General features: G+C 45.8%; 1 protein-coding gene across 3 annotated transcripts in view; it reads left to right on the top strand.

Annotated features, from left to right (window-relative positions):
* gpatch2 (G patch domain containing 2) overlaps positions 1-217 on the top strand; it is a 31,297-nt gene extending 31,080 nt beyond the window's left edge. For all 3 annotated transcript variants that reach the window (XM_083792649.1, XM_083792648.1, XM_083792650.1), the window contains one exon: positions 78-217. The gene's annotated coding sequence lies outside the window, so the exon portion shown is untranslated. The remainder of the gene's footprint in view (positions 1-77) is intronic.
* The last annotated feature ends 14,368 nt before the right edge of the window (positions 218-14,585 follow it).

Raw genomic sequence — 14,585 nt, 5'->3', positions numbered from 1 at the left:
ATGACAGTGGTTCTGTTACGTGTGGCAGGGCGTGCCTCACCTGTGTCCATGACAGTGGTTCTCAAAGTGGGGTCCAGGGACCCCTCTGGGTCTGTAACTCTTGAGTGCACGAATGGAACCAAATGGACCCGTAAAGAACCCACTATTTTATGGTAATTAGCGGCCACCGTTTTGACACCGCCCTTAGCCAGACCATACTTACCCCCCCCCCCCCCCCCCCCCCCCAAAGAAGGAATTTCCAATGGCCAGGAAGTGTGTGTGGGTGGGGGGGGTGGTTTTCCGTGCCCCTGTTACAGTTAAGGAATCCAGCGGGCTGGTGACTCTCATATTTCATCCCAGGTAAAGATTACCTGTCAGGCCCATGGGAGATGTATTGATCTGTTTTCCTTTTTCCGCCAGCAATCACCTGACAAAGGCACCTAGGAGGCGAGTGAATGAGTGATGCCTGGGCTGTCCCCCCCGCCCACCCCCCATCCACCCCCACCTACCACCACCACCACCCCAGTGTGGAGGCTTCCAGTGTCCACTGATGGGTGGAGAGGAAGGTGGAGGGGCGGTGGGCGGGTGGGTGGGTGGCTGGCTGGGTGGGGGTGGGGTGTCATAAACTCCGTTTGAACCTGCTCTCTATGCAAGTGGGGCAGGGCTCCCTTTCTCCTCGAGGTCACAGGTCACTGGGGAATTTGCTTTTGGGGTTGCCTTTGTTGTCATCAGGGGGGGGGGGGGGGGGGGTGGACATACGTATAGGCAAAGACAGGCTCGGTGGTCTCTTTGGTCCCTGCTGACAAATGCATGTAGAGAGATATGACTGTTCAACTGATGTTGAATCCATGTCAGTCATCTATAGCGCTGTGATTCTCTACCTTTTCATATACATTAGGCCACGTGCGGACCCTCGTTTAATACAATTTCTATCGCCGGGACACAAATCTTTACTCTGTAAAACCCTCTGTGTTTAACACAAATGGACCCTCCATACCCCGGAACCCCCTCAACGACCCCCAGGGGTCCCCGGACCCCACATTGGGAACTTCTAATGATCTAGCGTCATCATTCTGGACAGCGCTATAGCCTTGTGTGCGTGTGTGTTTCCCTGTGACTGTGTGTGTATGGCTGCCCTCCTGCACTTGCATACATATATTGTACATTATCTAATAATACTCTGTACTTGGCAGCTAAAAGTATATATTTGCCTTGTTCATTTAGAATGTCAGAATGTCGATACCGTTCATGAAACCACACATTTCTAATTATTGCACTGGTGTTGAAAATATTGAGAGCGATGCTTAATTGCAGGTCCATCCATATAGATCCATTTAAATTGTGTGGACGTTTTTATTCATGGTGTCATCTTTAATGATAGACGTAGTACAGTAGAAGTAGCTATCAATTTTCTTTTTTACTATCATAATTTTTTAATTTCATTACAAGGATTTAAAACTATCGCCTGTACATCAGGCCTCTTAGGCAGCTATTCCATTTGATATGTAGCACAAATAGCATCTTATCTCGTAGGCTGTTATCTTTATATTTAATAGCGGTGGAAGCATGCCTAATTGCTTTGCAAATGATCTAAAGAGGATTACAGCTTCCTTTTAGAAAGCCTGCCCCCTGTCACTAGATGTTAGATAGACATTACAATGGTAAAAAAAAAATATCCATCAAACCCTCAGTGTGGTGATTATGCATTTGGCCCTGTTACTGTAATAATAATTACCACCTTGACCATTTAAGCCCTATACTTCATTGTATGACAAATGGCAACAAAAAAAAAGTCCATCTACAAGCACCTCATGATGATTGTAGATCTGCTTTTCACAAAAAAAAAGGTTTTATATATTATTATATTATATTTTCTAAGAATAGGGAAACTAGGGTCAATGTGGTTAAAGGTCTTTACACACCGCGGGGCGTGACGAATAAACAATACAAAACTGCAGGTACATATTTACCATCAAAGCTATTCATACGTATGTTAGTATACGAGTGGACCCCCAAAATGATATGCATATATGTTATGTTATTCCAGTGATCCCCAGTTGCAAAGATTTAACTTAAAAACCGTAGTTTAAAAAATATATATAAAAAAAGCAGTTCTACAAGCTCATAGAACGAAGTGACACGCTATGAGCTTGTATTTTTAATTGTGTTTTTAATAGCCAGATTATTTAGTATGCATGGTTAAAGTGGTTAAAATCTAAAATTATGCTTTCCCGGTGAATGGGTTAATGCCTCATACATTGATGGCTTTATTCACTGGGAGAAAAGCAACCTCCTTCTGAACACAAACGGTGTCACTTCACCGCAGCTTAACATTTGTGTTGTGTGTTGTTGATATACTCATGACTCCAACAACAGTTCAAAAATGTATAATGTATTTTACAACCCCGGTGTGTAACGATGCCTAAGGCATGTCTTTCCCAGTAGGCTACTATATGTTGAAAAATGCATTGATATACTACAGTATGTTTTGTTGCACCAAGTTGCTGTGTAAACACTACAGGAGAGAGGTTTGGTTAAAATGTACGCTACTTTGTCATTACGTCTATTGGGATCTCATGATTATTTGTATGTGAAACATTGAGCAGATTATGTCCTGCCTATATATTAAGATAAGTGATGTAGTAATCATTCCTGTGTGTTATGAGTACTTAAAATATTGCCTATGCGCTTCTGAAACATATTTATTCCAAATGCTTTGGCTGAATTTGTGTTGAATAAATGGTTGTCAGTATTTAGGACAACGACGAAAATGAATTGTGGTGTGAAATTTGCAAGATTTACACATTTATTTGTGAAATTGTCACACGCTCAACTGCTTTATTTCCCTCACTGTTTCTCGCATTATTTGTTTTATTACAGACGCTAAATATAATTTACAACACAATGATACTGTAGGGACTTGTGCGATTTGACAATGGCTCTATCGACTCCAAATGGAAGCGTTTGCTGCAATGTGGCTGTGTGTGACAGAGGAAATACTCCCTGAGCCTGTGGAGATTATCAATAGATCGCCCACTGTTAATCTTGTGTGCTGGTTGCTGAAGAAGTCGCCAGTCACTTCGCCACGTGTCGAGACTCAGAGCAATTCTCTCCCGGCTCTCCGGTGGTCCACAGTTACAAATCACATCATCAGCTGTCTGAGCATCCACAAGCCACCTCTTCTCCACCAGATTGATGGTGAAATGGAGGAAAAATCAATGCCTTCCTCTCGTCAGAAAGGGCCAGCTCTGTCATGTTTAGGAGTTTGATGTTCCCTGCTTGCTCTCTCTCTCTCTCTTTCTCGCCCTCCCTCCCTCTCTTCCTGGGGAAACAGAAAGTGGCATTTGAACAAACTGACAAGACTGAGCCGACAACGTTTTCTCAAATACTGGTAGTGTTTAATTTATTTCTATTGCATTGCTTAGCCCCCCATAGGCTGCGTTTTAGGTCCCCTCTCCATCGCGTAGCCCCCCATAGGCTGCGTTTTAGGTCCCCTCTCCATCGCGTAGCCCCCCATAGGCTGCGTTTTAGGTCCCCTCTCCATCGCGTAGCCCCCCATAGGCTGCGTTTTAGGTCCCCTCTCCATCGCGTAGCCCCCCATAGGCTGCGTTTTAGGTCCCCTCTCCATCGCCATCAAAAGGTGGAACTGAAATTACAATATGGTGGTCAGGGTTGGTTTTGGTTTCCTGTTAAAAATCGTTTAGGCTCCAACGTGACGTGCCAGCTTCCTCAGAGGCAGTGCTGGAAAGTAATTCAATACATTTACTCAAGTACTTTTACTTTACTTGAGTAATATTGTAGTGCTTTACTCCACTACAATTATTTTGACCTATTTTATACTAGCTCTACAAGCTCCCAATGACGCGCAAGATTTTTCGAAACATTTAGAAATCTGAGCACGATTGCTGATTTGGGGGTTTTATTTGCCAATAGTTTTGTACTTTTAAATTTGAATGCAGGACTTATATTTTGTCTCTGTCGGGTGGAAACCTCATGTACAAAACTGTTACTTTCCACGATTCCAATTCAAAGTTAGCAAAAGTAGCAGATCTACAAGCTTGTGGATCTTCTATACTTTTGATGCTTTTGATAATACGCTGTAGTATATCATCACGTATAAGGTATAGTTAACGCTAACACCCAAAGTTAGAATACGTAAATAAGCTATGTGTATACTTTTCTCAGTAATACGTCCACCACTGCTCTGAGGTATAGGTGACCCTTTGGCTAACACTCTAGTGGGCTTCTCTCTGCATGTCGCTCAGCCATCAGTTCATCCTTATCGTCTCCGGCACGCTGCAGCGCTGGCGGAGCCAGGCTCTCTGCTCTGCACGACACCAACCAGCGTCAACAGGCCCTTTCTTCACCCAGATGCACTGCACAGTCCACCCCTAATGGGGAATTCAAATAACACATTATATCAGCTGAATACAATATTCACTTCACAGAGAGAGAGAGAGAGAGAGAGAGAGATAACACTGAAACAGATGCATCTCATGTATCCTGCTAGAACAACTGTGGCTCGGTCCTTCTCGGAGTAACTGAATCCTGCCTGTGGATCTACGTGTGAACCTGTGTGTGCGAACTTGCGAAGGTGTATTAACTTATTTAGGCCTGAGATCAGATTAAAGAATTGTCTTCTGAATCCTGACAGTTTTCTGAAAAAGCTATGTTTCTGTCAGTCGTTCTTTGATTTTTCAAAAATAGCAGACCTACAAGCTGGCGCGCTATGAGCTTGTAGATCTGCTATTTTTCAATAGCTAAAGCATAGCATAATGCTAACACCAAAAGGGGTTCCCGCCCAAAATGTATTAATCCCACTGCCTGAAGATGGTGAGCGGCCTATCCATTCATACTGTATATATTGTGTGTTGTGACGCTCTGTGTGTGTGTGTGTGTGTGTGTGTGCGCGTACATGTCGGTGAGAGAGAACAGATTTCCAGGGTATCTGAGCTCTTCCCCAGCGGCCTCCCTCCCAGCAGCTCCATTCCTTTTCATTTCCGCTGGCATTCTAATCAGAGCGCTATGAGCTTCAGCGGGTGAAGTACGCAGAAAGTTGTGTTTTCTGACAGCCAATAAAAACCTTATAATCTCCTTGATTCAAGTGGCCCATTTAAAAAAATAATACTAACTAGTGCTATCACTCAGACCACCCCCCTTCCCTTTTCCTTTAATGCTCTTTTTTTATTTAATATATAGCCCATGAAAAATGAGAGACTCCCGCTCCGCCGTGTAGATATTTTGTTGCTGATGATGCGAGACGAATTTCCATCACAGCTTTGTTTCCAGCGGGTGAGCGGATAATCTTTTACAGCGCGGGGAGGGGGAGCGCCGCGCTCCCATCAATCTCCCTGGGCTTATAGGCGCCGCATGGTCACATTACCCAACCAGAACGCCTGCGCGCCGCCGCAGCAGAAGCCCGGGCGCGGGTCACGGGAGCCGCTAGGGGGATGTGCTCGCACAAGGACCCATCTGGGCCCCTCTGATGGACCTGGCCCCTGAGAGCAGCCACCTCCCTCCCTCCCGACATCCACACCCCGTCCTGCGGAACAGCGCCTCGCTGCTGTTTCATTACTCCTGTCATTGTTATTATGTCATTTTTCTAACAAGGCAGTCACGTCTGAGGGAGCAGTAATGCTTTTCCGCTGACAGACCCGTGGCCGTGAACCTGCGTTTGTTGTGGGCGAGAGGGGGGCCCTCGGCCGACCTGGATTTTGCAACCAAGTGCAGCTCGTGCTCCAAAGGTTTTCACCTCCTCGGTGCTTCTCGGGCGGGCCCCGTGCACTGGGCGTTGTAAAGCAAAAAAAAGGTCCTGTTTGAGAGTTGGCGTCCTGCCCGGGGTGGCCTCTTGAGGGGGCGATGGGTGGGGTGGGGGGGGGCTCAGTGGCCCAAGGCTGATGCGGTGCCTGGCAGGCATGCAGCGGTTCTCTGTGCCGCAGCTCGCTGGCCCTGATGCACGGTTTCCTCCCTATGGAGACGCGGCTGCCTCTGATTGACAATAATGGGAACTGGCAGAATCGATGGGAGACAAGAGAGAGGGGGCGGGGCGCGCGTGTGAGATTCTCCCAGTCACAGACCAGGGGCTCTGGCACCATTCACCTGTCATCCCTGCAGCGCCAGGATTAGGGCCTGTGACAGCAGCAGGCAGCCCGGAGAGAGAGAGAGGTGGAGAGAGAGTGAGAGGTAGAGAGAGAGAGAGAGAGACTGTGCTCGTCATTGTCACTGACAGCCTGGAAATGGAGCCTCTCCTACACACTTACTATATGTACACATCTTGTTACCTGCTCTGAGCAAACCCAAACTGCTACTCGATGGGATTTGTAAGAGCACGATGTAGGACGCTAACTTTAGTCTGTGTGTCTGCCGTCAGAAGGCAGTACCAAAAGGTTCCGCTTTCGATTCCCAGGTCGACTTGCTCCATGTCGAAGAAGTGTAACTGCTCCCGATGAGTAGTGCCTTGCACGTCTTTTGGTGACACAACTGACATGCAAGTGAATGGATAAATGTAACGCACATTGTGAAGTGTTTTGGATGAAGGCGCTATAGATATGCAGAACATTTACCAATAGAAGTGAGAAGGAAAATATTAAACTTCACCTAAAAGGAGACACAATTACTGTGCCCCGGGAAATGTTTTGTAGTGGTATAGATTTCTGCTCGGCAAGTGGTACCCTCTGTGCCTTTTTGGACAGTGCTTTCATAACGTATCTAATTTCAAGGATAAAAATAGCTATTCACCTTGCGCATGGGATTGGAATATATGTGCAGACTGTGCACCACTGTGTGTGCGTGCGTGCGTGCGTCTCTCTCTCTCTGTGTGTGTGTGTGTGTGTGTGTGTGTGTGTGTGTGTGTGTGTGTGTGTGTGTGTGTGTGTGTGTGTGTGAGTGAGTGAGAGTGGCAGCCACGGATCGAGTACAGGAGTCGTGGCGGTCCGTGGAAGGGGTTGGGGGTGGGGGGGATGGTGCACTCCATTCTCTAATTGATCGGCAAAAAATGCACATGAAGAAGACGTTAAAGCAAAATGAAGTCATAACAGTGAATTGAGACATTTATTAGGTCAGACGAAAGGCCCTCCGAAACGTTGAGATTGTTTATTGATTTTTGTGTTTTGGCTGGCTGCGCAGAAGTAATCGCTCGTACGGCTGCCACCGAGGCTGTGGGGCTGGGGCTCAGCCAAACGCTCAGACGGGCCCCGACCCCCCAGCCCCCCTCCCCCCCAGACCGCCAACTTCCTCCTAAAGCAGACGACTTTAACCAGCAGAACATGAAGCCATCATCACGGCTGTGATCGTTACACCTTTTTATTACGAGAGAACTCACTCAGTGGTCTGTCAAGCACGCCATAACGCCACAACTCTGCTCCGAGTTCTCCTTTCCTTGGTAGAAGTCAGCTGTATAAGTATTGCTGTTAAAGAAAGAGAATCTATTGTGTGTGTGCGTGTCAGTGCGTGCGCATGTGTGTGTGCAAGTGCATGTGTGTGCGTGTATGTGTGCATGTGCGTGCGTGTGTGCTTGACTGACTGACAGCGTGGGGTAGTTTTTCCCCGAGGGGATGCACACAGATCCCAGACAGACTGCATTTTCTTGCTCTGTTTGATACAAACAGGTTGCACATAATTTGTGTGTGCGCTGTGCGCTTTGGCTTGAAATGTGTGTGTTTGTGTGTGTGTGTGTGTGTGTGTGTGTGTGTGTTTCTCTGAGGTTGTTTTCCTATCGCAGAAACGTTTATTACAAATTCTGTATTCGTTATTTTAGTATTACAAAATTAAAGGATTTAATGAGAAAGGTGCATGAGCAGAGCTGCATGGAATTGCTATTAAATTGATTTCTAGCCCCGCCACGAATATAGCATACTGTACAAGCACTAGAATACGCTCCGTTCTTCCAAATACTCATACTTCAAGTGGTGTACACTGTACAGTAGTTCAGAGTCACATTATTCTCAATGGGATCCCCAGTTCTTATGATCACTGGAAAAGAGATCTCTAAGGGTAGGGGAAAATAATGATTCCACCACCTCTCACCCCTCCCCGACCGTGTGCGTGTGCATGTGCGTGTGTGTGTGTGCGTGCTTGCGTGCGTGCGTGCGTGTGCACGCAGAGGGGTGCTGGCGAGTGTTAGGCAGAGTTCAACCATACTGGTGACATCAATCTGCCTGTCCTTTATTAGACGGAGCAGTGAGCTGTAACTGACTGCATTGTCCACAGATGGACTGGGCCCTGTAGCACGCCCAGGACCCTGGTCAGCCACCCTGACAATACAATCAATAACCACACAGCCATTACAGCCTGCCTTCCTGCCTCACCCAGGCTTTGGTGTGTCCTCGCTCGGACTAACTTTATACGAGACTCATTTGAATGAATAAAATGTTATTATAAGACCTGAGGCCGATTCTATACACACACGTCTTCTAATTTCTAAGAGTTTTCCGAAAACACCTCTGTTGCTGTATCCGTGGTGCTCAAACCTTTTCATGTGTAGGACCCCCATATATGTATTTGGCTGTGGATCCATATCTCAAAATATTTTGTCCCAGAAGCAAAGATTTTAGTTAAAAATCTTCACTTTAAAAATACCATATATTCAAGATTTGTCACACATTTTCACGATTCTTCAAAAAATAGCAGATCTACAAGCACATGAACTATGTATGAGCTTGTAAGACTGCTATTTTTGATTATCCAAACTATAAAATAACGATTAATAATGTAAAATGACTGTGATTCCTAAACCTTTTTGAGCGGTGCCTAACCACTCCAATGACTGGCCGCGTGTTTGTCTGTATGTATGTGTGTCTGTCTGTCTGTCTGTCTGTTTGGGTACGATCAGCTGCAATACCGCTGGGTGACCTAAAGTGGCACTGTTGAGCAGCCTAAAAGGGCCATTCACACTGAGCACTAACTGTAACTGCAGCCAGCCAGCGGTGGTGTTGAGCATCCTGCACGGCTTAGTTCACATGGGTGTGATTTTGTATTTATTTCAAGGACCCCTAATTTGTTGGACACAGACTCCCATGAGATAATGATAATGACTAAGATTAATGTTTTATTGTTACAATTTGTTAGACATGATTTAGTCCGCTGTGGCATTTTGTCCAGAATTCCTTTATTGTCTATAGCAAGTTGAGAATGCATGCTCCACCCGGTTATGCAATACCCATTGTACCTGTGGCAGTGTACCCGCTGTATGCCTGCATATACTATATATATGGAGATTTTTTGTATTTCAAATTTGGAACTGCCAGGCAGGGTGTCTAGAGGAAGACCAAAGAAGAGATTTATGGATGTAGTGAAGGAGGACATGAAGTTAGTTGGTGTGAGAGAAGAGGAGGACAGGGCGAGATGGAGGCAGATGATTCACTGTGGCGACCGCTGAACAAAGCATTATGGTCATTCCTACAATGACCATAATGCCTTGGTGCACTGCCCCTCCTTGTGGAGAGGGGGGAGGCTGCGTGGAGGTGTGACTTGTAGTCCAGGAAGGAAGTGAGACCACATTTTTCATGACAAACTTTGGTCATGAACATGGCATCATGACTAAAATATCTAAAAACACATATTACACACATAAACACACCAGGAAAGTGTTTCTTGTGTCCTAAACATCATCAGATCTTGTTGCAAAAGGGGTGAAGTGGCCCTTTAACTGTCTCTGAGCGACTGAAATTCTCTCACAGAATAAAGGTATCTATCTCGACGCATTGGGTCATCTGCGATGCGCGCCGTCGAGTTTGAAGTTGGTTGGACGGTTCTACTGTACGTGAATAGCTGACACACCGAGAGAGATTTCACGCCTTAATAGTAGGATGTATTCATTTTCTACCGCCGCTATACTCGCATACGAAGACACGCAGGTCCTGAAAAGGTTCCCCACAGACCTACCTGAGGTACCTTAGTTCCCATTCTGCTGCAGTGTTCAGCAGGCTTGGTCGGGATCCATGCAGCATGGAGCCGAGGGCCTATAAATGGTAATGCCCTCCACTTGCCTTCCTCATAAAGCATCATAAAAGGAGGTTATAAATCCTACCAATTAGCTGTGTCCATCAGTCGCCTTAATTAGAGTGTCGTGACTGGCTAGCGGATCCGATGACCTTGTGTGCCAGAGAGCCAAGACAGACGAGAGGGGCTCGGGTGGGCCGGTGAGGTGTATCTGTGTGTGGAGCGCTCAGACTTCTCTAAATCAACTAAGTAGCAGTCCATACTGTACGGGCCAAGCAGTATGGTGGTGAACCGTTTAATGTCCACTGGCTTGTGTTGAGATGTCGTCAGTACTGGAAACGTGTGCTGTTTCCAAACATTCCTCATTTGTTTTACTTTGAGGTCCGTCTGTAGAGTATCAAATATTATGGAAAACGAATTCGTCCGACCCACGTCTGCACACGTACGGAACGGAACGCGCCTTTGATCAGCGGCCGCAGGTGTGCAGCGTCCAATAGGTTCCGCTCATGCTGCAGAGGGGTGTCGTTACCCCCCGCCCCAACGCACCCCAGGCAAACCCACCCACCCCTCTCAAGCAAGTTCAATCCCCACTCTGCTCTATCTCCTGTGGACTCGGCCTCCACAACTCTCCTCTCAACACCTCAGTCAAGTCCGCTCTGTGGCCACTCAAACCTGAGACCTCAGCTTCCGCCTCTCCTCCTAACATCCACTATCCAATGACACCACGCTCCACCAGGGGAAATAGAGAGAGCATTTGTCTGATGAGAGCTCATGTACAGGCATTGATGTCCTCACTGTGTGTGTGTGTGCGCTCTCTCTCTCTCTCTCTCTCTCTCTCTCTCTCTCTCGGCATTGAGATGAGCACACAGTGGTGGAAAGAAACAAGTACATTTACTCAAGTAATGTACACTTTCGAGTTACTTTTTTATTTTTTGAGGCCCTCCTATGCACAGCTGTGTGTGTTTGTAGCACGGAATGTGATGACTTGATTGGCTGAGCACAGAACGGGATGTATGTTGATGTATGAATGATAATAAGAGCGCCCCTCACTTCACATGAGTGTGATTTTTATATTTTTCCTTTTACCCCACTACATCTCAGAGTTAAATATTGTACCTTTTACTCCACTACAATAATTAGAACACTTTCGTTACTTTGTAGATGTCGATTATTACAAAACATATATACATTAACCACTTCAACCCTATATGCGTTTCTGCCAATTGAAAATAACCGATCTGCTGTGAGGCAGCAGGGAGACAGACCTGTTGGCCCAGCGGGTTGTCTGAGGAGAGCCGGTGGACTGAGAGCTGCCGACAGTTGTTTCCCGTCTCTTTTACCGTCCGGAGATAATTCAGTCGTCGGGCTTTGAACTGCAGATAAGAGGAGGAAGAGGATGGCACAGTGTCTGAGGCGACGCTAAGAGGAAGGAAGCAGGGGACACACAGGTGTGTGGAAGCAGCCAACGGCCTGAGTCTTCTTGACAGATGGAGCAGGTCAATCATGTTGTTGCCAAGCTGGGGTCCGGGGCCCACCTAGGGGACACCCAACGATCACAGGCGGGACACGGACAGCCTCGGCAAAGCCTTGGTTGTTTTTACGTAGTCAAAAACACGATTTAGCCACTTGATTATTATTTTTGACTTCATCATAAGATGAAAGAGCCAATCTACGTAGATCGGGTAGTTTTGCTATTTGTAAAGAAAAATACTAATTTCTTATATGGCCAATATTGGCCAATAATGACATCTGCAAATAGAGAAATAGAGAGGTTGAAAGTATAGTTAAACAAATCAACAAATAAAATAACTAGTACTGTAACTAACTAAATAATTTGCTTTCCAACCATTTGTAAAGAACTCTAAATCTAAATGTATTCACAACGATGCCTTTATTCTATTCATGTTGCGTCAATAATTTTTATTTCCTTACACTGTCTCTGCTTGCGTAGTCTCAACACGTTAGTGTATCTGTTATCTTGCTAACTCCCTCATGTAGCATCATTGTGAAGCACAGTAATAAAGTTGTTGGATTGAAACATTTTAATTTCTTAACGTGGTTCCTTGAGTGCTGCACATGTTTTGTGAACCATTAACCTTAACTTAAGAGTAAGACTCCCAGCTGTGTTGGGAGTCTAGATGACAATTGCCATCTTCTTAAGCTGTGGCTGGCTTTTTTTAAGAGAGAGAAATCAGGTTTAGCTCGTTAAATTGGCCTACAGCAACCAAACTCTCACTGTCACTAAAAATGTATTATTTGCTGTTTCATAAAAACAACAGGCAGACTATCACAATTGCTTGTGGATGCTTGCTTCTAAGTATGTGAGAAGTTTGCCCTGGGCGAGTGAGTCACATGCATTGCCTTAAATGCCCTGATGTAAACCCTCTTACTTCCTGTCACTGTCGATATATGAGCAGTGTCTCGTGCCTATCCGTCCTCCTACCTCGTCTGTCCCGAGTTTTTATGAATGCAAAAACGACCGGGAAGAGGAAATTAATTTCCAATAAACGTCTTGACAGAGTACCTTTTGTTTTAGCACGGGCACGTGGGGTGTGCGTACCTGCCAGGTGTTGTGCTGTGTGACCCCTCCCCCCCATCTCGTGCTCTGGGGTAAGGTGCACGATGAAAGGCTTCGGGTTGGCTCATCAAAGGACCTATTGAGATCGGGCCACGGGGCAGGACAGAGGGCCCACAGTGTGTACCGTGGAAACACGACACCCTCCGACAGCGGCTCCACACGGCCCACTCCAGGCCACGCTGACAGCAGCCCTCCAGCGGGAGATCAGGGGGCTCGCTCATTCACGTTCACTGCCTGTGTATGAGACGGACAGACACACAGACAGAGAGAGAGAGGGTGAGAGTAGAACACAGAGGCCCCTTTTCAACCAAAAGGAACATTGGTTCTAGAACTGGTTCCGTTCATAGATTAAGTTGGAACATTGCCGCTTTCGCGGAACCGGCTGCCATTTTTTGGTTCCAGTTCCGAACCAACTTTAGGGTTCTGAATCAATTCATTTTAAGTGGAAACACTCTGATTTACTTCAATATTAGACAGGGAAGAAACCCCAAACTGGTTCAACCCCGGTGGAAAAGGGGCCAGCGAGTAGAAGACAGTAGAAGAGAGAGACGGTATAAGGGAGAGGCTAGAAGACAGAGCAGTACTCAACTTAAGTACTGTACTTAAGTAAAATATTTTTTTACTTTACTGCAGTATTTCCAATTTTCAGTACTTCTACTTCTACATCTCAGAGGCAAACATTATACCTTTACTCCACTACAATTGAAAACTTCGGTTAATTGTGACTGCAGGACGCATTTACTATGAAATCATAATTTTTTGTCCGTCAGTCAGTCACTCAAAATCCCCATACAGGTGAAAGACCCCATATATGGGGCCCAGGTCTCGTGGAGATCCCTGATGAGATACCTGCCGTCGCAATTAAGCCCATATATGGAGATCCCCGATACCATCAATATTGGCCAGCAACTCTCCATCTGACCTCAAACCCTTAGATCTCTATAGGTATATACTGTATGTCAAAACCTTTTCTTACATTCCATGTTGATCCTTCCCCATCCAACCTTCCTCTTCGATGTCTCCCTTTTGACTGATACCTGTCCATTCAAACTCTAGACGGGCCTGCCCCAAAGTTATTGGTGCAGCCACGCCCGGCAGCCGGCGAAAACTAGAGTTCTCAACAGGCCGAGAATTAAGGCCCGGCCCTCATCAAACCCTGTACACTCAAGAGAATGTCCCCGCTACCACCCTTAGATCTCCATATATGGAGCTGACCTGTTCTGACATTCCATATGTTGATCTGACCTCATCAAACCCTGTACACTCAAGACATGCTCCTTATATGGCCAGTACAGAATTCATTCCATATTGATCTGACCCCCCATGCCAAAGCGCCAGCTCTCGCCCAGCAGTCTGCCGTCAACGAGGTGGATGCGTTGCTTCTCCTGGTAGTAGTTACTTTGTAGATTTAGATTTAGATTATTATTATTACAAAACATACATTACGCATTTCAGCTCGGTCATTTGAAAATAGGCGATCTACAAGATCACAAAACAAGCGATGCGACAGAGTAGACAACAGAGCAGATGTATACTGTATAATTTCTGTGCTTACAGAGAGACAGAGACACTGCTGCTTGTAGAATTGTGTTTCTCAGTCTACCCACGAGTCTGGACTTTCGCTGGCAGTAGAATCATGTGCCTGTTTTGCACCAAGAATCCCTTTTGTTTTCTGCAGAGAAAATTAATTAGGCTACTATTTTCATGTTGGGATTTTGTTGTTAGACTTAGACCATTGCAACTGATCTTATAAAATTATAAATAAAGGAGTCATTTATTAGAGAGATGGTAGATGAGAGATTAGAAAGGTCTGGTAACAAGCTAGACAGTGAGGGGTGTATCCTACATACTTTTAGAGTTCATGTGAGTGTCATCTGTTGAACATATTGTTGACGTGGCTCTCTCCAATTGCTACGTCCCTGGCTTCTCTCTTGCTGTTTCGCACATGCATTTTTAGCAATGATCAAAACCGGGAAAGCATCTGTGTCTTATATTATGCTTTGGATATTCAAAAATAGCAGATCTACAAGCTCATAGCGCTGCACTTTGAGATTGTAGATCTGCTATTATTGGGGGGGGAAATGAAAAT

Source organism: Protomyctophum parallelum (assembly GCF_964188405.1).
Source record: "Protomyctophum parallelum genome assembly, chromosome: 20".
Lineage (NCBI taxonomy): Eukaryota > Metazoa > Chordata > Actinopteri > Myctophiformes > Myctophidae > Protomyctophum > Protomyctophum parallelum.
Note: the sequence above shows the minus strand (reverse complement) of the source record. Positions and strands in the feature narration are given on the sequence as shown.